Source organism: Lampris incognitus, chromosome 14 (assembly GCF_029633865.1).
Source record: "Lampris incognitus isolate fLamInc1 chromosome 14, fLamInc1.hap2, whole genome shotgun sequence".
Lineage (NCBI taxonomy): Eukaryota > Metazoa > Chordata > Actinopteri > Lampriformes > Lampridae > Lampris > Lampris incognitus.
The window spans coordinates 3078549-3101642 of NC_079224.1; the positions used below are offsets into that span (position 1 = coordinate 3078549).

General features: G+C 46.7%; 1 protein-coding gene across 3 annotated transcripts in view; it reads left to right on the forward strand.

Annotated features, from left to right (window-relative positions):
* The first annotated feature begins 12530 nt into the window (after positions 1-12530).
* The window catches only part of exoc3 (exocyst complex component 3), a 79108-nt gene continuing 68544 nt past the window's right edge, over positions 12531-23094 (forward strand). For 2 of the 3 annotated variants that reach the window (XM_056293340.1, XM_056293338.1), the window contains exon 1: positions 12531-12647. The gene's annotated coding sequence lies outside the window, so the exon portion shown is untranslated. The remainder of the gene's footprint in view (positions 12648-23094) is intronic. The other variant, XM_056293339.1, reaches the window with a different exon arrangement.

Consider the following 23094-nt stretch of genomic DNA (forward strand, 5'->3'; position numbering starts at 1 on the left):
CCCCACCTCGGCCTGCCCAGCCTCAGGCCGCCCCGCGACCTGTTCACACACGTTTACGCCCTGGCCACCTAGAGGACTTTGTGTCAGCCTTTCATGTTTGAAATCCTGCCGGGGGGGGGGGGAATGTTATGTCTGCACACATCGACAGTGCTGCATTTGATTTGGTGCTGTTCTATTGTGCTGGGATTGATTGGTGATGCCTGCGGGCTCTGGGTTGTTTGATTGGGTCTGCCATTGATGCTGGGTCAGTCTAAATAAAGAATGCCACGGAGAGGTTGTGTCGAGCGACAGCGTTGTGTCCTGACGTGATTTCTAAACACAATACTGGGGTTGCTAGCCATTTCGGTTAAGCTGCTAGCATCGCTGTCGGCGTCAGAAGTGGCTTTGTCCTTCTCTTCGGGAGACAATTTTTGGTTCGTTGTCTCATTCTTATTGTTATGTCGTCTCTTGGTCATATTATTTGTGGTGTGAGTGTGTTTTATTCTAAATTTTTAGTGAGGGTTGTGGAGCTTCCCTAAAATGCGGTTACTCCATGCGGTGTTCAGGCCATGCCCCCAGTTCGTGCCTTTCTGACTAGACGACTGGCTGGTGATGAGACTCAGAATTTATCCTCTTGGAGTCGTTGTCAGAGCTATAGATGTCCATGGCTCTTTGTGTCCCGATGTTTACCAACGCCCGTCGCTAACAGAGCCATAGATATGAGTGGCTCTTTTGTGTACCGATGTTTGGCCGCGCCCGTCGTTATCGGAGCTATTGATATGCGTGGCTCTCCTGTGCTCCGATGTCCAGCCGGGCCCGTCGCCATCGGAGCTATTGATTTGCATTTGTTTAGCAGCGACGGTCGTTGGGGGTGTTAGTTTCGACTTCATTATTCAGTGGTCATGAGAGTGGTTGGAGCCGTTAGTGACCGACTGTTGTTCTTGGAGGCTAGGCTTCTTGAGTCTCCTGGGTAGAGATGAAAGGACGGCATTGTAAGTGGGACATAGGTGGTGTCGCAGACCTCCTCCTCTGTTGAGGGATGGTTTTTCCAGTTTCGCATAGATGGCTTCCTTCACCCCTCTTTCAAATCATCTATCTTCTCTGTCCAAAATGTGTACGTTGCTGTCCTCGAAGGAGTGTGTCTTCTCCTTTAGGTGTAGATAGACTGCTGAGTCTTGCCCTGAGGAGTTTGGCCTTCTGTGTTGGGCCATCTGTTTGTGTAGTAGTTGTTTGGTTTCTCCTATGTATAGGTCAGTGCAATCCTCATTGCATTGTACAGCATACACCAGATTGGCTTTCCGGGTGTGTGGTTCACGGTCTTTTGGATGAACCAGACTTTGTCGGAGTGTGTTGCTGGGTTTGAATTATACCGGGATGCGGTGTTTGTCGAAAATTCTCCTGAGTTTCTCGGAGACCCCAGAAACATACGGGATGACTGTGCTATTCCTTCAGTTCCTTTTCTCCTCGTCGTTCATCTGGTTGGTCTTTTTGGAACATGTTGCAGTTTTCACAAAGGTCCAGCTGGGGTAGCCACAGGTTTTTAAAGCTCCCCTCAGGTGTTTGTGTTCTTCTCGTTGGTCTGAGTGCTGCTGGGCACATTGTCAGCTCTGTGTTGCAAAGTTCTGATGACGCTCAGTTTGTGTTCCAGAGGGTGGTGTGAGTCGAAAAGTAGATATTGGTCTGTGTGTGTAGGTTTCCTGTAAACCCCAATGTGGAGGCTCCTGTCTTCCCCAATGTGGACGTCACAGTCCAAGAAGGACAAACTGTTGTTCTTTACGTCTTCCCTTGTGAACTTAATGTTCTTGTCCACTGAGTTGATGTGTTTGGTAAACGCTTGCACCTCTTGTGTTTGGATTTTGACCCATGTGTTGTCCATATATCTGAACCAGTGGCTCGGAGGTGTTCCTCTGAAGGAGTTCAGGGCCCTGAGTTCTACCTCTTCCATGTATAAGCTGGCCACAATGGGAGATACTGGTGAGCCCATTGCACAGCCGTGTTTCTGTCTGTAAAACTGGCCCCTGAATTGGAAACCTGTAGTGTTCAGGCAAAGGTCCAGTAGTTGGCAAATCTGGTCTGGGCTGACATTTGTCCTATTGTGGAGGGTGTCGTCCCGTAGCAAACGTTGCCTCACAGTTTCCAAAGCCTCCGTGGTTGGGATGCAGGTGAATAATGAGGTCACGTCGTAGGATACCATGGTTTCATCCAGTTCCAGTTTTACGCCTTGGACCTTGTCCACGAAGTCAATGGAGTTTTGGATATGGTGAGGTGTTTCGCCCACTAAAGGGGTCAAGATGTTGGCTATATGTTTGGCAATGTTGTACGTGACTGAGTTTATGCTGCTGACGATGGGCCTGAGGGGGGGTTCCATCTTTATGGATCTCAGGGAGTCCATATGTGAATGGAATGTTATCTTTCTATTCCATGCATATATGGACTCCCTAAGATCCATAAAGATGGAACCCCCCCCCAGGCCCATCGTCAGCAGCATAAACTCTTTAGACCCTGTACTATGTTCCTTTGATGTAATGTCTTTCTTTACTCTACTATGTTCCTTTGCTGCACGATGTTCCTTTGCTGTACTACATTTCTTTACTGTACTATGTTCCTTTTCTGTACTATGTTACTTTGCTGTGCTATGTTTTTTTGCTGTACTGTGTTTCTTTGCTGTATTGATTCTTTACTTTACCATGTTCCTTTGCTGTACTATGTTTCTTTCCTGTACTGTGATTCTTTGCTGTACTGTGTATCTTTGCTGCAGTATGTTTCTTTGCTGTAAAGTGTTTCTTTGCTGTGCTGTTTCTTTACTGTACCATATTCCTTTGCTGTACCATGTCTCTTTACTTCATTATTTCTTTACTGTACTATTTCTTTACTGTACTATGTTCCTTTGCTGTACTATGTTCCTTTGGTGTACTATGTTTCTTTACTGTACTATGGTCATTTGCTGTACTATGTTCCTTTAATGTACTGTGTGTCTTTGCTGTACTGTGTTTCTTTACTGTACTATGTTTCTTTGCTGTAGTGTGTTTCTTTGCTGTACTATGTTCCTTTTCTGTACTATGTTTCTTTGCTGTACTGTGTTTCTTTGCTGTACTGTTTCTTAACTGTACCATGTTCCTTTGCTGTACTGTTTCATTGCTCTACATGTCTCTTTACTGTACTATGTTCCTTTGCTGTACCATGTTCCTTTGGTGTACTATGTTTCTTTACTGTACTATGGTCATTTGCTGTACTATGTTCCTTTAATGTACTGTGTGTCTTTGCTGTACTGTGTTTCTTTACTGTACTATGTTTCTTTGCTGTAGTGTGTTTCTTTGCTGTACTATGTTCCTTTTCTGTACTATGTTTCTTTGCTGTACTGTGTTTCTTTGCTGTACTGTTTCTTTACTGTACCATGTTCCTTTGCTGTACTGTTTCATTGCTCTACATGTCTCTTTACTGTACCATGTTCCTTTGCTGTACTGTATTTCTTTGCTGTACTGCATTTCTATGCCATACTATGTTTCTTTGCTGTAGTCTGTTTCCTTGCTGTAATGTGTTTTTTTTGCTGTACTGTGTTTCTTTGCTGTACTATGTTTCTTTGCTGTAGTGTGTTTCTTTGCTGTACTGTTTCTTTACTGTACCATGTTCCTTTGGTGTACTGTTTCTTTACTCTACTATGTCTCTTTATTGTACTATGTTCCTTTGCTGTGGTGTGTTTCTTTGCTGTACTGTGTTTCTTCGCTGTAGTGTGTTTCTTTGCTGTAGTGTATTTATTTGCCGTAGTGTGTTTCTTTGCTGTAGTGTGTTTCTTTGCTGTATTGTGTTTCTTTGTTCTACTATGTTCCTTTTCTGTACTATGTTTCTTTGCTGTGCTGTGTTTCTTTGCTGTACTATGTTTCTTTGCTGTGCTGTGTTTCTTTGCTGTACTGTTTTCTTTACTGGACCATGTTCCTTTGCTGTACTGTTTCTTTACTCTACTATGTCTCTTTACGGTACAATGTTCCTTTGCTGTACTTTATTTCTTTGCTGTACTGCATTTCTATGCCGTACTATGTTTCTTTGCTGTAGTGTGTTTCTTTGCTATAATGTGTTTATTTGCTGTACCGTGTTTCTTTGTTGTACTATGTTTCCTTGCTGTAATGTGTTTTTTTTTGCTGTACTGTGTTTCTTTGCTGTACTATGTTTCTTTGCTGTAGTTTGTTTCTTTGCTGTACTGTTTCTTTACTGTACCATGTTCCTTTGGTGTACTGTTTCTTTACTCTACTATGTCTCTTTACTGTACTATGTTCCTTTGCTGTGGTGTGTTTCTTTGCTGTACTGTGTTTCTTCGCTGTAGTGTGTTTCTTTGCTGTACTGTGTTTATTTGCCGTAGTGTGTTTCTTTGCTGTAGTGTGTTTCTTTACTGTATTGTGTTTCTTTGTTCTACTATGTTCCTTTTCTGTACTATGTTTCTTTGCTGTACTGTGTTTCTTTGCTGTACTGTTTCTTTACTCTACTATGTCTCTTTACTGTACAATGTTCCTTTGCTGTACTGTATTTCTTTGCTGTACTGCATTTCTATGCCGTACTATGTTTCTTTGCTGTACTGTGTTTCTTTGCTGTAGTGTATTACTTTGCTGTAATGTGTTTTTTGTTGTTGTAGTGTGTTACTTTGCTGTACTGTGTTTCTTTGTTGTACTGTGTTTATTTGCTGTACTGTGTTTCATTGTTGTAGTGTGTTACTTTGCTGTACTGTGTTTCTTTGCTGTAGTGTGTTTCTTTGCCGTACTGTTTCTGTGCTGTAGTGTTTTTCTTTGCTGTAGTGTGTTTCTTTGCCGTAGTGTGTTTCTTTGCTGTACTGTACTTCTTTCCTGTAGTGTTTTTCTTTGCTGTAGTGTGTTTCTTTGCCATAGTGTGTTTCTTTGCTGCACTATGTTCCTTTGCTGTACTGTTTCTTTACTGTACTATGTTCGTTTGCTGTACTGTATTTATTTGCTGTGCTCTGTTTCTTTACTGTACTGTTTTGTTACTGTATTATGTTTTTTTTACTGTACTATGTTTCTTTGCTGTACTGTTTCTTTACTCAACTATGTCTCTTTACTGTACCATGTTCCTTTGCTGTACTGTATTTCTTTGCTGTACTGCATTTCTTTGCCGTATTATGTTTCTTTGCTGTAGTGTGTTTCTTTGCTGTAGTGTGTTACTTTGCTGTAATGTTGTTGGGGTTTGTGGAAGACCCCAAGCGCACGACACCAGACAGAGATGGGGTTAGCCGAAAACTGGCGTACTTTATTCCTTACGCATACAAATAGTCAAACATAGGAAGACAATGAGCGACAAGGAACAACGGAAAGTCCAAGGGGAAAAAATCCAAACGGGAACACGGCAGGATACTTCCACAGGGAAACTTTGCAAGGGAAAAACATGAACCAGTGGCTGGGGTGAGTTCGGAGAGAAAAGGACCGTGAGGGAAGAGTAGCCGCTACTGCGGGGAGGTCACAACATGAACTGACAACGGGTGCGTGGGAGGCCACCAAACTTAAGCCTAGCCCTGATAGCTAAACCCGGCCCTGACGAGCTGATTGGCTGTCGGCGTGGGGTGGGCGGGCCACGGCGCGGGGTGGGCGAGCCGTAACAGTACCCCCCCCTCCATGGGAGCCACCAGGCGACTTGCCCGGCTTGTCGGGATGGGAATGATGGAACTCAGTGAGCAGCCCAGGGTCCAGGATGAGCTGGCGGGAGACCCAGCTACGTTCCTCTGGACCGTAGCCCTCCCAGTCCACCAAATACTGGAACCCCCGTCCTCGGCACCAGACGTCCAGCAGCCGGCGGACTTTCCACTGGGGGTGCCCATCCACGATCTCAGCGGGAGGCGGAGCCGGGGCTGGAGGCATCAGAGGACTGTGGGAGACAGGCTTAACCCGAGACACATGAAACACGGGATGGGTCTTCAAGGAAGCCGGAAGCTTCAGACTCACTGCCGCGGGGCTGAGCACCTTCTTGATCTCAAAGGGCCTGACAAACCGGGGGTTCAGCTTCTTCGCGGTGGACTGAAGCGGGAGATCCTTCAAGAACAGCGACACCCTTTGGCCTGGTTGGTACGTAGGTGCTGGGGACCGGCGTCGGTTGGCTCCCCGACTGGCGCGCTCAGCTGCCCGGAGCAGAGCAGCTCTGGTCACCTCCCAGACGCGACGACACCGGTTCAGATGGGCCTGCACGGAGGGAACCGCCGCTTCCGACTCCTGCGCAGCAAAGAGAGGCGGCTGGTAGCCCAGGGACACCTCAAAAGGTGAGAGGCCGGTGGCAGAGCTGACCAGGGAGTTGATGGCATACTTGACCCAGGGGAGGAACCGGCTCCAGGAGCTGGGCTTCTTGGCGGCCATGCACCGGAGGGCAGTCTCCACACTCTAGTTCATCCTCTCTGTCTGTCCGTTAGTCTGTGGGTGATAGCCAGAGGAGAGACTAACAGAGGCACCCAACCCCTTACAAAAGGCCCGCCATACCTGGGAGACGAACTGGGGCCCTCGGTCCGAGACGACATCCAGGGGAAGGCCGTGGAGACGGAACACGTGGCTCGTTAGGAGGTCTGCCGTCTCAGAAGCCGATGGGAGTCTGGGGAGGGCCACCAGGTGCACTCCCTTACTGAAGCGGTCCACCACTGTCAGGATCAGTGTTACCCTGGGAGGGAGGCAGTCCAGAGACAAAATCCAACGCCAAATGGGACCAGGGCCAGCTTGGAGTTGGGAGGGGCTGCAGCAGACCTGGTGAGAGGCCTTGCTGCGAGCACAGACGGAGCAGGCCCTTACGAAGTCCCTGACGTCGTTCCTCATGGTGAGCCACCAGAAACGCCGAGCCAGAAAGGTTAAGGTGCGGTGGACACTCGGGTGGCAAGCAAACTGACTGGCATGGCCCCACTGGAGACCCGGGGCCGGACTGCGTCCGGGACGAATAGGCGGCGTGGAGGGACATGGCTCGGGGCGGGATGGGAGCGCCTGACCACGGTCTCGATGCCCCAGGTAACCACGCCCACCACCCTGGCCTCAGGAGGGATGGGAGTCGGCTCCTCTGTAGCTGGCTCCCTCCTCGGGTGTTGTCGGGACAGGGAGTCTGCCTTCGTGTTGCGGGACCCGGGGCAATAAGTCAGCGTGAAGTCAAACCGACTGAGGAAGCTGGCTCACCGTGCCTGCTGACCATTGAGGCGCTTGGTTGCCCGGATGAACGTCAAGTTCTTATGATCCGTCCAGATGGTGAACGGCTGTTCCGCCCCCTCCAGCCAATGGCGCCACTCCTCCAGAGCAGCCACCACTGCCAGCAGCTCCCGGTTCCCGACATCGTAGTTCTCCTCGGCGGGGAGGAACCAGCGAGAGAAGAAGGCGCATGGGTGGACCTTCTGGTCAGATGCTGACCGCTGGGAGATGACAGCCCCCAACCCGGTGTCCGAAGCGTCAACCTCTACGATGAACTGCCTCTTAGGGTCGGGGTGGAGCAGGACCGGGGCGCTGGTGAACCTCTCCTTGAGGGACTGGAACGCAGAGCGGGCAGCCGGGGACCAGATGAACGGCTGGGAGGAGGAGGTCAGCCTGGTGAGAGGTTCTGCCACGCGGCTGTAGTTCCGGATGAACCTCCGATAGAAGTTCGCAAACCCGAGGAAGCTCTGTAATTCCTTCCGTGATGTGGGATCGGGCCAGTCCACCACAGCCTGGATCTTGTGGGGGTCGGCCCGGATCTTTCCCCTCTCAATGACGAAGCCCAGGTAGTCAACGGAAGGGGAATGAAACCGGCACTTCTCTGCCTTGACGAAGAGCCGGTTCCAGAGGAGACGTTCGAGTACCTGGCGGACATGCTGGACATGTTCCTCGAGGGTCCTGGAGAAGATGAGGATGTCATCGAGGTACACCAACACAAACACGTCGAGCATGTCGCGGAGAATGTCATTCATGAGAGCCTGGAATACCGCCGGGGCGAACGGCATGACCAGGTACTCATAATGACCCCGGGGCGTCTTAAAGGCTGTCTTCCACTCGTCCCCCTTCTGGATCCGGACCAGATGATAGGCACACCGCAGGTCCAGCTTAGTGAAGACTGTAGCCTGGGTGAGGGGCTCAAGGGTGGAACTCATGAGAGGAAGGGGGTACTTGTTTTTGATGGTTATCTCATTGAGTTGGTGATAGTCAATGCAGGGTCGGAGGCCCCCGTCCTTCTTCTTCACGAAAAAGAATCCAGCTGCCACCTGGGAGGACGAGGGCCGAATGAGCCCCGCTGCCAAGGACTCGGAGATGTACTCGTCCATCGCAGCTTTCTCGGGGATGGTCAGACTGTACAGACGACTGCTGGGAAGGGGTGCCCCAGAGTGGAGGTCGATAGCACAGTCATAAGGCCGATGAGGAGGAAGAGATTGGGCCCGGGTCTTGCTGAAAACCTCACCTAACTCATGGTACTCAGGGGGAACAGAGGAGAGGTCGGGAGGCGGGGTACTAGGGGCACGTCGGGGGGATGGGGCGGGAGCAGCCTGTAGACATTGGGCATGACAGGAGGAGCTCCACTCCATGATGGTACCGGAGGCCCAGGCGATGTGTGGCTCATGCTGCACGAACCAGGGGCGCCCTAGAATCACAGGGACTAATGGGGACTGGATGATGTAGAACCGAAGTCTCTCCACATGGTTACCTGCTATGGTGAGAGAGACAGGGTGGGTGCGTTGGGTGACGCTGGCCAAGCAGCGCTCGTCCAGCACGAAGGCCTCCATGGGCTTCTCCAGCGTCTCTAGCGGGATGTTAGCCTGGGCAGCAAACTCCGAGTCCAGGAAACACTCATCAGCCCCCGAGTCGAGGAGTGCACCCACTGTGAGCCGCTGGTCAGCCCAGGCCAGGGTAACGCTAACTAGATGGTTCTGTGGGGCAGGACGGCGGGAACAGGAAAGTCAGCTCACTAGGATCTCCCGGGGCCCCAGTGAGCCTAGTCTTTTGGCCGAGTGGGGCAGCCACTGATCAGATGTCCCTTCTGGCCACAGTAGAGGCATTGACACGCCTTGAACCAGGCCTCCCGTTCGGCCGGACTAAGGTGCGTGCGCCCCAGCTGCATAGGTTCCTCCCCCGTCGTGGTCTGGGGCGCGGGGGGAGAAACGGCCACAGGGAAAGTGGAGCGAGCAGGAGTAGGGATCCTGTTAGGAGTGCTGGACGACTGGGGAATGGATGGGGATCCGAGCAGGGCTCGCTCGCGCCTCCTCTCCCGGAGGCGTCCGTCGATGCAGATGGCGAGCTTGATCAGGTCCTCAAGGGAGGTGGGCTCCTCCCGGGTGGCTAGCTGGTCCTTGACAGCCTCGCTGAGACCTCTCCGGAAGGTGACCCGAAGTGACCGGTCGTTCCAGCTGCTCTCAGCTGCGGCCAGCCTGAACTCCACCGAGTAGTCGGTGACACTGCCACTGCCCTGCTGGATACTGCTCAGCCGAGCACCAGGGTCCTGGCCACCGACTGGATGGTGGAAAACCTTCCGTAGTTCCGCCTCAAAGGCCTCTTAGGTGAGGCAGAAACTGGCCTTCATGGACCAGGAAGCAGTGGCCCACTGAGCTGCTCGGCCTGTGAGCAGGTTGGTCACGTAAGCGCCCCGGGCAGCATCTGACGTGAACATACTGGGTTGGTGCAGGAAGACCAGCTCACACTGCCTGATGAACGTGGCACAGGTCTCAAAGTCGCCATCAAACGGTCGTGGGCTGGAGAGGCAGGGCTCCCGGGGAGCTCGGTTGAGCCCCACTAGGTTAACCGGGGCCGCGGGCCGCGGGCCCAGGGGGTGGGTTACCCACGACTCCAGGGGCAAGCTGGCCCGGCGGCTGGATGGTGAGAGCCGCCGTGATGGTTTGCAACTGCCGCAGGATCTCTGCTTGTTGGCTCGCCAACGCCACCTGCTGGCTCGTTAGGTTACCCACACAGGCCTGGAGGGGCGGGACCCGAGTCTGAAGATCTCTCACCGCGGCGGAGGCCGGCTCTAGCTGCTGGGTGTGGGAGTTAGTCAGTTGGATCTGTCCGATGAGAGCCGCTCGAAGCGGACTGGCCTGTACGCTCTCTGTGTCGGCTCATGGTCAGTTCGTACTGTTAGGGTTTGTGGGAGACCCCAAGCGCACGACACCAGACAGAGATGGGGGTAGCCGAAAACTGGCGTACTTTATTCCTTACGCCTACAAATAGTCAAACACAGGAAGGCAATGAGCAACAAGGAAAAACGGAAAGTCCAAGGGGAAAAAACTCACGGGTAATCCAAACGGGAACACGGCAGGATACTTCCACAGGGAAACTTTGCAAGGGAAAAACATGAACCAGTGGCTGGGGTGAGTTCGGAGAGAAAAGGACCGTGAGGGAAGAGTAGCCGCTACTGCGGGGAGGTTACAACATGAACTGACAACGGGTGCGTGGGAGGCCACCAAACTTAGGCCCAGCCCTGATAGCTAAGCCCGGCCCTGACGAGCCGATTGGCTGCCGGCATGGGGTGGGCGGGGCGCGGGGTGTGCGAGCCGTAACAAATGTGTTTCTTTGCTGTAATGTGTTTTTTTTGCTGTAGTGTGTTGCTTTGCTGTACTGTGTTTCTTTGCTGTACTGTGTTTCCTTGCTGTACTGTTTCTTTGTTGTAATCTGTTTTTTTTGCTGTAGTATGTTGCTTTGCTGTACTGTGTTTCTTTGTTGTACTGTGTTTCTTTGCTGTACTGTGTTTCTTTGTTTACTGTGTTTCTTTGCTGTACTGTGTTTCTTTGCTGTACTGTGTTTCTTTGTTTACTGTGTTTCTTTGTTTACGGTGTTTCTGTGCTGTAGTGTTTCTTTTCTTGGCTGTACTGTTTCTGTGCTGTAGTGTGTTTCTGTGCTGTAGTGTGTTTCTTTGCTGTAATGTGTTTTTTTTGCTGTAGTGTGTTGCTTTGCTGTACTGTGTTTCTTTGCTGTACTGTGTTTCTTTGCTGTACTGTTTCTTTGTTGTAATCTGTTTTTTTTGCTGTAGTATGTTGCTTTGCTGTACTGTGTTTCTTTGTTGTACTGTGTTTCTTTGCTGTACTGTGTTTCTTTGTTTACTGTGTTTCTTTGCTGTACTGTGTTTCTTTGCTGTACTGTGTTTCTTTGTTTACTGTGTTTCTTTGTTTACGGTGTTTCTGTGCTGTAGTGTTTCTTTTCTTGGCTGTACTGTTTCTGTGCTGTAGTGTGTTTCTGTGCTGTAGTGTGTTTCTTTGCTGTAGTGTTTCTTTGCTGTACTATGTTCCTTTGCTGTAGTGTGTTTCTTTGCTGGACAGGAAGAGAAGGAAACGGATGATCTGCTGTGGCAACCCCTAACGAGAGCAGCTAAAAGCAGTTGTCGTAGAACGTAGTGACAGGTTACGGCAAGCTAGGTATCCATATTGATAGAGGTCCACATATCAGCAGTGAGACTTAAGCCATCTACACTCTCCATCTCAGCCTTGTCCTTCTGCCTTTTGTCTTCATAGTTCTTATCTGCCATGGCTTTTACAGCCTGCCTTCTTGGATTATCGTATGTGGGATTCAGTTTTGCCACAAATGCTCTAAAGCCAGGGTTATCCATAACAGAAAGAGGCAGAACGTATTGAACAATGATGTTTACAAGAGTGTCATCAAGGTCTTTTCTTTTCTGTTGCCTAATAGAACAGAACTCATTAAGTTAGCGTTGCAGTACGACATTTCATTGAAATGTAGTAAATAGAGAAAATGGGAATAGACCTACATAAGAAGCCTTTTATATCAGTATTGTGGGGTTTGTTAAATATATTGTGTAACACTGACATTTCCGTAGCATGCCACTTATAAACAGGACTATAAACTGATGGCGAAGCCTACCTTGGTTGTTGGCATTATCCATGAGCTCTCATGCTTTGAGGCCTGGATAATGCCTCAGCATTGCATACATTATTATTAAACGTCAGGTACTGAGGGCAGAGCAAGCACTGAACCATAAGAACACCCCGTTTATTGTAAAGCCACTGTGAGTGTTAGAAAAGCGCTATACAATAATTATTTATTATTAATATATAAAGTTAAAAATATTAGAAGGTTTTCTGTTATGTCTGTTAGACTGCATGTTGACATGATGACGGAGTTTTGCATAATGTTGTGATAACTTATTCGGGAGCATCAGCTCAAAATGTTCCCACACACTCTTGATGGCGCCATCGCAAAACACTCATACCAATAATCACCATGACAACTCTTGAAATTATCAACTGATTCACTACGCAGCCATAATCCACGGCACCTGCGAATTCAACCCACAAATGATCTTCTTCTTCTTCTTCTTCTTCTTCTTCTTCTTCTTCTTCTTCTTCTTCTCTCGGTTTACTGGTGGATCGCAAACAGCTTTAAGGTGCATACCGCCAAAAATAACAAATAATGCATCCTTTCTGGTCCGTTTACAAAGCTCTGAAAGCCGCCGAGTTGCAAAACTCCACCTGCCGTACCATATACCAGTCACGTGATTCTGCCCAACCGAAGCGGGACTTGATTCTACGTCACCACCCACGTGATCATTGCAGCCCAGGCTTCAGAAAGAAACAGCTCGGTGCGTTCGATGCTCCGGAGCCTTGGGGTCAGTCGTGACGTCACCAGCGACGATGGTCAACCCGGAAGCAGGATTTTAGAAGGGAGTGAATGATATGCAGACCAGAGGCTTGAGATAACTGTATATTGTCTGTACTACGCCCTTTATGATTGATACTCCAGTAGGTAAGAATATTTCTTTTACTTTCTATCCCAAACATGTTACAGGGTACAAAGCGTTTTGATTCGTGGCCCTGCCGTGCCCGTATCTATCCAGCCTGAATGGATAGTCGTTAGCTTGTTGTGCTAATGTTAGCGTTGGATTAACCTCATTGACTGTTTAGCGATAAATGGCAGTGGGGTTTCTGTGTGTCGAGTGTTGCTCTGACTGCTCCCCTGCACAATAAGCAGCTATCGTCTTTGTAGCCGTCCTCATTAATACGCTAGCCAGATAATTTATACGCTAGCCAGATATAAATACGCTAGCCAAATAGTTTATGAGAGGTATTGTCCAAACCGGCGCATCGATAACCACTATTATGACCGCCCCAGTATGCAGTTTTTTAAACAACCGTTATCTTTGATATATGTTTAACCCAAATGCAGTTCTGATATGTCAAGTACTAATTTCAGATGTTATACGAGGTCTAAGAATCTGAATGTGTTTTTAAAGTAGCAAGCTTATTCATAAAAGCATGTGGCTTGGCTCGTTTCTCTCAAAACACAGATCTGAATTAGAGAATGTTGTCTAGAGCAGCTCGTTAGAAAATTCAATGTAAATACAGTATACACCTCAGCTCTTAATGGTGACTACATTGTCGATGTGTATCAAGTATAAATAGTTAATTATTATTCCCGCCAGTCGGACAGCCTGAAGATTATGCGTTTGGTCATCAGCCTAACATGTTTGTGCACAGTTATGACTGTATGATGAACCTGTCGTCGCTATTGCCCCCCCCCTCCCCCCATCATTCACTCTGGAGGTCGCTCGACCAACGAACGCTGCGCTCAGTCGCTTCTCGAGCTGAGTCAACCGCGCGCATGCGCGACTCACATCTACGGCTGACTTGGCTCGGGCAGCGACACTTTCAAAAGTTATTAAAAGATTTTTGATAAACCAAAAAACGGGAAAGGTATAAAGGATCAACTTCCTCTAGTTTGCAGGCAAAACAGGAAGTGTTGCATATTGTTGCTGCCCGATCCGAATCAGCCATGGATGTGAGTCGCGCATGCGCGAGTGGAAACGGTTTCTCCAGCTTTATTGTATTAGGAAAATAAAGACAGGGTTGGGGTCAGACAAGATGGTCGCATCGCAGACTTTTTGTTTTTGAAAAGTTCAAATTCATAGAAGAAAAATGCAGTTTGTGGGGAAACTGTGCGCAAGCGTTGCTGGAAAAAGCGGAACTCTGTGCTGACGTGGCTGAAATGCATTGCATTGCTGTACTGAAAAGCTTGCAAGCTGAAGTGTAATCGTGGCAGAGTTGGAAGCTTGAAGTCAGCACCTAAAGAAGCTGCAAATGCTGAAAGCTTAAATGCCTTCGTTGAAAAATCAGAAATGCATCGCAATGCTGAAAAAAACAAAAACAAAACTGGAAGCCGAAATGTCATTGCCTAAAAAGGGGGAAGAAAAAAAACCAAAACTGAACAAACAAAAACTTAATCTTTCCTATATTCTATTGAGAGTTTACTATCAGGGGTCCTATACCCTATAGTCCATCAGTGTTTCAGCCTGTTCTAAGAGTTCTCCTAATATATAGCTTAATGTTATCTAGCTTAGCTTATAAAATACAAGAAACAAGAAAAACAGAAACAAATAGAAATAAAAGCTAAAATAAGGAATAGAAATAAGAACAAAATATATTAACATATGTATCTATACTGCACTACCGCAGCACAAAACAAACCGCACAAACAAATCCCAACAGGGTAAAACAAGTGGAGGGGCCAGTCCAGGGACCATGAATTCTGAGTGTCCGACACTGAGGAGCAGTTGTAAAGTTTGATATAGGAATGACCTCCTGTGGCGCTCTAGTGCATTTGGAGAGGCTGCCCTTGTCTTCATCTAACGTGTGAAGGAAGATACTATGTGATACTGTATTCATGTGTATACTATATTCATGTGATGCTATATTCATGTGTATACTATATTCATGGGATGCTATATTCATGTGTATACTATATTCATGTGATACTATATTCATGTGTATACTATATTCATGGGATGCTATATTCATGTGTATACTATATTCATGTGATACTATATTCATGTGTATACTATATTCATGTGATACTATATTCATGTGTATACTATATTCATGTGATACTATATTCATGTGATGCTATATTCATGGTATACTATATTCATGTGATACTATATTCATGTGATGCTATATTCATGTGTATACTATGTTCATGTGATGCTATGTTCATGTGATGCTATATTCATGTGATACTATATGCAATGTTAAGCGCTTTGGGTGTCTAGAAAAGCACTATATAAAGTAATGATGATGTTGATGATAATGATGATTATTATTATTATATAGTGGCACGGTGGCACAGTGTTTAGCATGGTCGCGTCACAGCAAGAAGGTTCTGGGTTCTAGCCCCGGGGTAGTCCAACTTTGGGGGTCTTCCCGGGTCGTCCTCTGTGTGGAGTTTGTATGTTCTCGCCGTATTTGCGTGGGTTTCCTCCTGGAGCTCCGGTTTCCTCCCACAGTCCAAAGACATGTAGGTCAGGTGAATCGGCCCTACTAAATTGTTCCTAGGTATGAGTGTGTGTGTGTGTGTGTGTGTGTGTGTGTGTGTGTGTGTGTGTGTGTGTGTGTGTGTGTGTGTGTGTGTGTGTGTGTGTGTGTGTCCGCCCTGTGTGATGGCCTGGCGGCCTGTCCAGGGTGTCTCCCCGCCTGTCACCAAATGACTGCTGGGAATGGCTGCAGCATCCCCGCGACCCGAGAGCACGATAAGCGGTTTGGATAATGGATGGATGGATGGATGAAGTACCTCCCATCTTGATTTAACAAACTTTAAGTGGCCACATTGTCTTAAGTACTTGTATTTATGTTATTAAATTGCTGTTATATACATAAGAAGCCATTGCAGGGTGAGACCAATCATATTTTCATACCGCGCGATTATTTTAAAAGAACTTCAGTACTCAAGTCAGATTCTCCCATTAAAGGTTTGTGTACTCGTCCAGTGTTCCCAGGCAAGTGAAGAGGTTTTACAAAGCCCTTGAAATGCTTATAAAGTGGTGGAATATTAAGGATTTTCTCACTTCCTGTAAAGTCAGCCAAAGTCAGTTCCTCTGCAGAAACGGGGTTTTCGCTGGACAGTAAAGATCATTACCTCAGTGAACGTGACAAGAGCCCGACCAACATGGGGTTTTTGAGACCAATACCGATTTTAGAGGAGAAAAATACACCGATTGCTGCTATAGTGAAATTTTGAGCTGGAATAAAAACAGACCTTTTCTGTGTGGCTTTTTCACTGATTTTGCATCAATATGACTATGCAAAGGTACCCAGAAAGATGCTTTCTTGAACAAATACCTTTATTAAAGACTATTTAACATTATTATACATTGTCAACCAATTCTAGAAATCAACACTGAGTTAATAAAAAATGAATAAAAATAAAATAAATAGCTAAATAAACATCAGTACTGTTCACTATCAGTCAGTTGCTAGCTATTTGTTATGTGTAGCTAGATAACAGGGGTGGGGGGTTCTTACCATCTACGATTATGAATATCCATCCATCCATCCATTATCCGAACCGCTTACCCTACGATTCTGAATAGATTCACAAATTCCAAAAATAGATTTTTTTTCCCCAGCCTTAAGTAGCCTGGTGTGATATAATGGAAAGAAGAAAGGTAGGCATACTGTGTGTGCAAGAGACCAGGTGGAAGGGGAGTAAGGCCAGGAGTATCGCAGGTGGGCTCAAACTCTTCTACCATGGTGTGAATGGGATGAGAAATGGGGTAGGGTTCATTTTGAAAGAAGAGTATGTCAAGAGTGTGCTGTAGGTGAAGAGAGTGTCAGACAGTGATGAGTATGAAGCTGGAAATTGAAGGTGTATTGCTGAATGTTATCAGCGCATATGCGCCGCAAGTTGGGTGTGGGATGGATGAGAAAGAAGAATTCTGGAGTAAGTTGGATGACGTGGTGGAGAGGATACCCAAGCAGGAAAGAGTGTTGATTGGAGCGGACTTCAGTGGACATGTTGGTGAAGGGAACAGAGGTGATGAGGTGATGGGTAGGTATGGTGTCAAGGAGAGAAATGTGGAAGGACAGATGGTGGTGGATTTTGCGAAAAGGATGGAAATGGCTGTGGTGAATACATATTTCAAGAAGAGGGAGGAACACAGGGTGATGTACAAGAGTGGAGGAAAGTGCACACAGGTGGACTATATCTTATGTAGAAGGCGCCATCTAAAAGGGATTGAAGACTGCAAGGTGGTGACAGGGGAGAATGTAGCAAGGCAGCATCGGATGGTGGTCTGTAGGATGACTTTGGAGACCAAGAAGAGGAAGCAAGTGAAGGCAGAGCCGAAGATCAAATGGTGGAAGTTGAAGAAGGAAGACTGTTGTGTGGAGTTCAGGCAGGAGTTGAGACAGGCACTGGGTGGTAGTGAAGAGTTGCCGGATGGCTGGGCAACCATGTCAGAAATAGTGAGGGAGACAGCTAGGAAAGTACTTGGTGTGTCATCAGGACAGAGGAAGGAAGACAAGGAGACTTGGTGGTGGAATGAGGAAGTACAGCAAATTATACAGAGAAAGAGACTGGCAAAAAAGAAGTGGGATTGTCAGAGAGATGAAGAAAGTAGACAGGAATAGAAGGAGACTCAGCATAAAGCAAAGAGAGAGGTGGCAAAGGAAAAGGAAAAGGCGTATGGTAAGTTGTATGACAGGTCAGACACCAAGGAAGGAGAAAAGGACTTGTACCAATTGGCTAGACAGAGGGAGTGAGCTGCGAAGGATGTGCAGCAAGTTAGGGTGATCAAGGATATAGATGGAAATGTGCTGACAAGCGAGGAGAGTGTGCCGAGAAGGTGGAAGGAGTACTTGGAGGGGCTGATGAATGAAGAAAATTGAGAGGGAGAGAGAAAGTTGGATGATGTAGGGATAGTGAATCAGGAAGTTCAGTGGAATAGCAAGGAGGACGTGAGGGCAGCTATGAAGAGGATGAAGAGTGGAAAGGCAGTTGGTCCTGATGACATACCTGAGGAGGTATGGCGATGTTTAGGAGAGATGGCAGTGGTGTTTTTAACTAGATTGTTTTACACAATCTTGGAAAGTGAGAGGATGCCTGAGGAGTGGAGAAGAAGCATACTGGTACCGATTTTCAAGAACAAGGGTGATGTGCAGAACTGTAACAACTACAGAGGTATAAAGTTGATCAGCCACAGCATGAAGATATGGGAAAGAATAGTAGAAGCTAGGTTAAGAGCAGAGGTGATGATTAGCGAGCAGCAGTATGGTTTCATGCCGCGAAACAGCACTACAGATCTGATGTTTGCTTTGAGAATGTTGATTGAGAAGTATAGAGAAGGCCAGAAGGCGCTACATTTTGTCATTATAGATTTAGAGAAAACATACGACAGGGTGCCGAGAGAGGAGGTATGGTATTGTATGAGGAAGTCGGGAGTTGCAGAGAAGTATGTAGGAGTGGTGCTGGATATGTATGAGGGAAGTGTGACAATGGTGAGGTGTGTGGTTGGAATGACAGATGGGTTCAAGGTGGAGATGGGATTAAATCAAGGATCGGCTCTGAGCCCTTTCTTGTTTGCAATGGTGATGGACAGGTTGACAGACAAGATCAGGAAGGAGTCTCCATGGACAATGATGTTCGCGGATGACATTGTGATCTGTAGCGAGAGTAGGGTGCAGGTTGAGGAGAGCCTGGAGAGGTGGAGGTATGCACTGGAGAGAAGAGGAATGAAAGTCAGTAGGAGCAAGACGGAATACCTATGCGTGAATGAGAGAGAGGACAGTGGAATGGTCAGGATACAAGGAGTGGAGGTGACAAAGGCATTTGAGTTTAAATACTTGGGGTCAACTGTCCAAAGTAACGGGGAGTGCAGTAGAGAGGTGAAAAAGAGAGTGCAGGCAGGTTGGAGTGGGTGGAGAAGTGTGTCAGGAGTGATTTGCGACAGAAGGGTATCAGCAAGAGTTAAAGGGAAAGTTTACAAGATGGTTGTGAGACCAGCTATGTTATATGGTTTGGAGACAGTGGCACTGATGAAAAGACAGGAGGCAGAGCTGGAGGTGGCAGAGTTGAAGATGCTAAGATTTTCACTGGGAGTAACGAAAAAGGACAGGATTAGGAACGATTATATTAGTGGGACCGCTCAGGTTGGACGGTTTGGAGACAAAGCAAGAGAGGCAAGATTGAGATGGCTTGGACATGTGTGGAGGAGAGATGCTGGGTATATTGGGAGAAGTATGCTGAATATGGAGCTGCCAGGGAAGAGGAGAAGAGGAAGGCCAAAGAGGAGGTTTATGGATGTGGTGAGGGAAGACATGCAGGTGGCTGATGTGAAAGAGGAAGACGCAGAAGACAGGAAGAAATGGAAACGGATGATCCGCTGTGGCGACCCCTAACGGGAGCAGCCGAAAGTAGTAGTAGTAGACATTACAGTCATTTAGCCGACGGTTTTATCCAAAGCGACTACAATAAGTGCATCATTTAACATAGGAACTCAGGAGAACTGCTAGTCTTGAGGTCATAAGTGTACCTAAACAAGCATCTAAGAGAAAAACCAGTGCTAAAGTAAAACTTCAAGAGATTTTTTTTTTAATGAGTGAATACAATAAGTGCTAAGAACAAGTAACGGGTAGTAGTTCTTGAAGAGGTGAGTTTTTAACCTGCATCGAGAGATGGGCAGCGACTCCGCTGTCCTGACATCAGTGGGGAGTTCATTCCACCACTGTGGGGCCAGGACAGAAAAGAGCCGTGACCGGGTCGATCGTCAGCAAGGGCCTCTGAGCGACGAGGTAACCAGGCATCCCGAGGCAGCAGAGCGAAGTGGTCGGGCGGGGGTGTAGGGCTTGACCATGGCCTGGAGATAGGAAGGAGCTGTTCCTTTCAATGCCCTGTAAAGCACCAGAGTCTTAAACTGGATGCGAGCAGCTACTGGGAGCCAGTGTAGGGACATGAGAAGAGGAGTTGTGTGGGAGAACTTAGGGCGGTTGAACACCAGATGAGCTGCAGCTTTCTGAACAAGCTCCAGAGGTCTGATGGCCGACGCCGGGGCGCCAGCAATTAGGGAGTTGCTGTAGTCCAGCCGGGAGATGACCAGAGCCTGGATGAGCACCTGTGCCATCTCGTCGGTGAGGAATGGGCGAATCCTCCTGATGTTATAGAGGAGAAATCTGAAGGAGCGAGCAACCGATGCAACATTTTCAGCAAACGACAGTTGGTCGTCCAGGATCACACCCAGATTCCTCATAGTCCGAGTTGGCATCACTACGGTGTTGTCAATGGTGATGGCCAGTTCTCGGTGCGGGCGGGTAACTTTTCCCTGGGAGGAACATCAGCTCTGTCTTGTCTAGATTGAGCTTCAGGTGGTGTGTCGCCATCCACTCCGAGATGTCAGTCAAGCACGCAGCAATGCGTGTCTCTACTTGTGTGTCAGAGGGAGGAAAGGATAAGATCAGCTGGGTGTCATCGGCATAACAATGGAAAGAGAGGTAATGCGAGCGAATAACAGAACCCAGGGATGTCGTGTACAGGGACAATAGGAGAGGACACAGAACCGAATCCTGTGGAACGCCTGTAGTCAGTCTCCGACCCAGATCCTCTCCATGTCACCTGGTAGGAGCGACCCGTCAGGTAGGTTGCAAACATTGAGATTGCAGAGCCTGTGACACCCAGCCCCTCGAGGGTAGAGAGGAGGATCTTAAGGATGCAAATCTTAATTACACCGGCGTGCTGTACTGTACGACATACCATACTGACAGCCATCTTTGTACAACACGCTGCACAACAAAATTGGCAACTGCTGGCCCCTCAATGCTAATATACAGCAGTTTCCACAATACATATATCAAGTGAAAGGGTGCTCCGCCAATCTGTTTTAATGGCACTGAAGCTACGCTTACAGGCAGCAGTGGATAGTGGGAACAGGATTAGCTCAAACATCAGCAGGTTGGGGAAGCGCTGCAGCCTATCGGGGTCTGTTGGACATGAGGCAGCTCTTTGATCACCACTTTTGCGCTTGGCCACTCCTGGCGCTTTGCCTGACCTCTGTCACAGCCCACCCTACCCAGTACGTCAGCAAGTGGTCTGTGATGACACGGAGATGGTCTGCTCCATAACTGGCCAGGTCTGCCTAGATAAAGGTTGAACCAGTAAACAAAATTAAAACAGAATAAACAAAACAAAAAGAGTATCAAACTAATACAGAATAAACTAAAAGAGTAAACTAAAACAGAGTAAACAAACTAAAACAGAATAAACTAAAACAGAGTAAACAAACTAACAGAGAATAAACTAAAAGAGTAAACTAAAACAGAGTAAACAAAATAATGCAGAATAAACTAAAAGAGTAAACTAAAACAGAGTAGACAAACTAATACAGAATAAACTAAAACAGAGTAAACAACCTAATACAGAATAAACTAAACGTAAACTAAAACAGAGTAAACAAACTAAAACAGAATAAACAAAACTAAATGAGCACCAAACTAATACAGAATAAACTAAAACAGTAAACAAACTTAAACAGAATAAACAACAAACTAAAACAGAATAAACTAAAACAAAGTAAACAAACGAAAACAGAGTAAACTAACACAGAGTAAACAAACTAAAACAGAATAAACAGAGTAAACAAACTAAAACAGAATAAACTAAAACAGAGTAAACAAACTAATACAAAATAAACTAAAATAGAGTAAACAAACTAAAACATAGTAAACAAACTAAAACAGAATAAACTAAAACAGAGTAAACAAACTAATACAAAATAAACTAAAACATAGTAAACAAACTAAAACAGAATAAACTAAAACTGAGTAAAGAAAACAAAAAAAGTAAGCTGAAAAAGAATGTAGTGACAGACATGGGTGAAAGTCCATGAATCCTGGGATGGCATCCAGAGCTCTACCTGTGCCCTCATCCATAGGGTTAGTGGGTGTGTCAGGAAGGGCATCCGACATAACATTTTGCCACATCAGTATGCGGATTGACAAGACCATACCAGATTGGTCAAGGCCTGGGTTAAGAATGGCCACCATTGGTGCTGTGCCCTCACAGCGTACCAATGGAAACTATAAAATTCACTGTGGCGACCCCTGAGATACTGAATAAGCCAAAAGAAGATTATTATTATTCAGAAAAGGTTTGCACAAATTCCCATGAGATAGTAAATAATAGAGATATGAGATTTTGCCCCATGATTCGATGTTGTGTGCAAGTACTGCCCCAGAAGTATGACCCCAATTGGTCTGATGTGGGCACTACAATTTAAGGTCAAAAGTTTGAACTTGAAAAGTCATAACTCTGACATAAATCCGATTTATACAGATCTTTGTACAGATATCCAACATATCTTGCTCTAAAAATTTCCTCAAGAACCACTAAAGTCCGCCTGACACAGTTTTTACCTCTTCTCTTAAACTGTAGGCCTGAGTACTACCAAATGTTATCTGGCTCATTATTGGTCTGAGTTTCTCATAAGTTGTATAAAGCTTGTAGATCTCTTATTTAGTTTTCAAGATGTCGACTAACCAACTTCAACAGGTTGTGATTCAGCACATAAATAGACCAAAGTCAACAACCGTTGGGCCAATCATCACAAAACTTTCAGGGTATCTCCACATAATTATCTGAAACACATAATTATTTGAAACAGTGATACTGACATCAACATCTGAAAATTCCTATTAATAGGCTATGTTCCGAGGTGGAATGTGACCACGGAGAAATTCATTGGCCAAAACAGCGCGTCTGCGGCCACTCGAGAGAGATCTGTGATTGACTGTAGATGGTGTCCAATGACAAATTGTGCCTGTGGATATGTAGACACCAGTCAATTTGCATATAGGGTGTGTCCATAGCGAGATGCTATAAAACCACGGAGAAGCCATTCTTTCACCCCCTCCTGCTAGCTACTTGGCTCGAGTTTTAGCTATTTTGCTGAGACTTTATTATCGATCTTGTTATGACGTATTGTTATCTGTCTATCTATCTATCTATCTATCTATCTATCTATCTATCTATCTATCTATCTATCTATCTATCTATCTATCTATCTATCTATCTATCTATCTATCTATCTATCTATCTATCTATCTATCTATCTGTCTGTCTGTCTGTCTGTCTGTCTGTCTGTCTGTCTGTCTGTCTGTCTGTCTGTCTGTCTGTCTGTCTGTCTGTCTGTCTGTCTGTCTGTCTGTCTGTCTGTCTGTCTGTCTGTCTGTCTGTCTGTCTGTCTGTCTGTCTGTCTGTCTGTCTGTCTGTCTGTCTGTCTGTCTGTCTGTCTGTCTGTCTGTCCGTCCGTCCGTCCGTCCGTCCGTCCGTCCGTCCGTCCGTCCGTCCGTCCGTCCGTCCGTCCGTCTGTCAGTTATTTGTATCATCGAACATATTATTTGCCAAGTTGTATTGCACTGCCATGCCGTAGGCC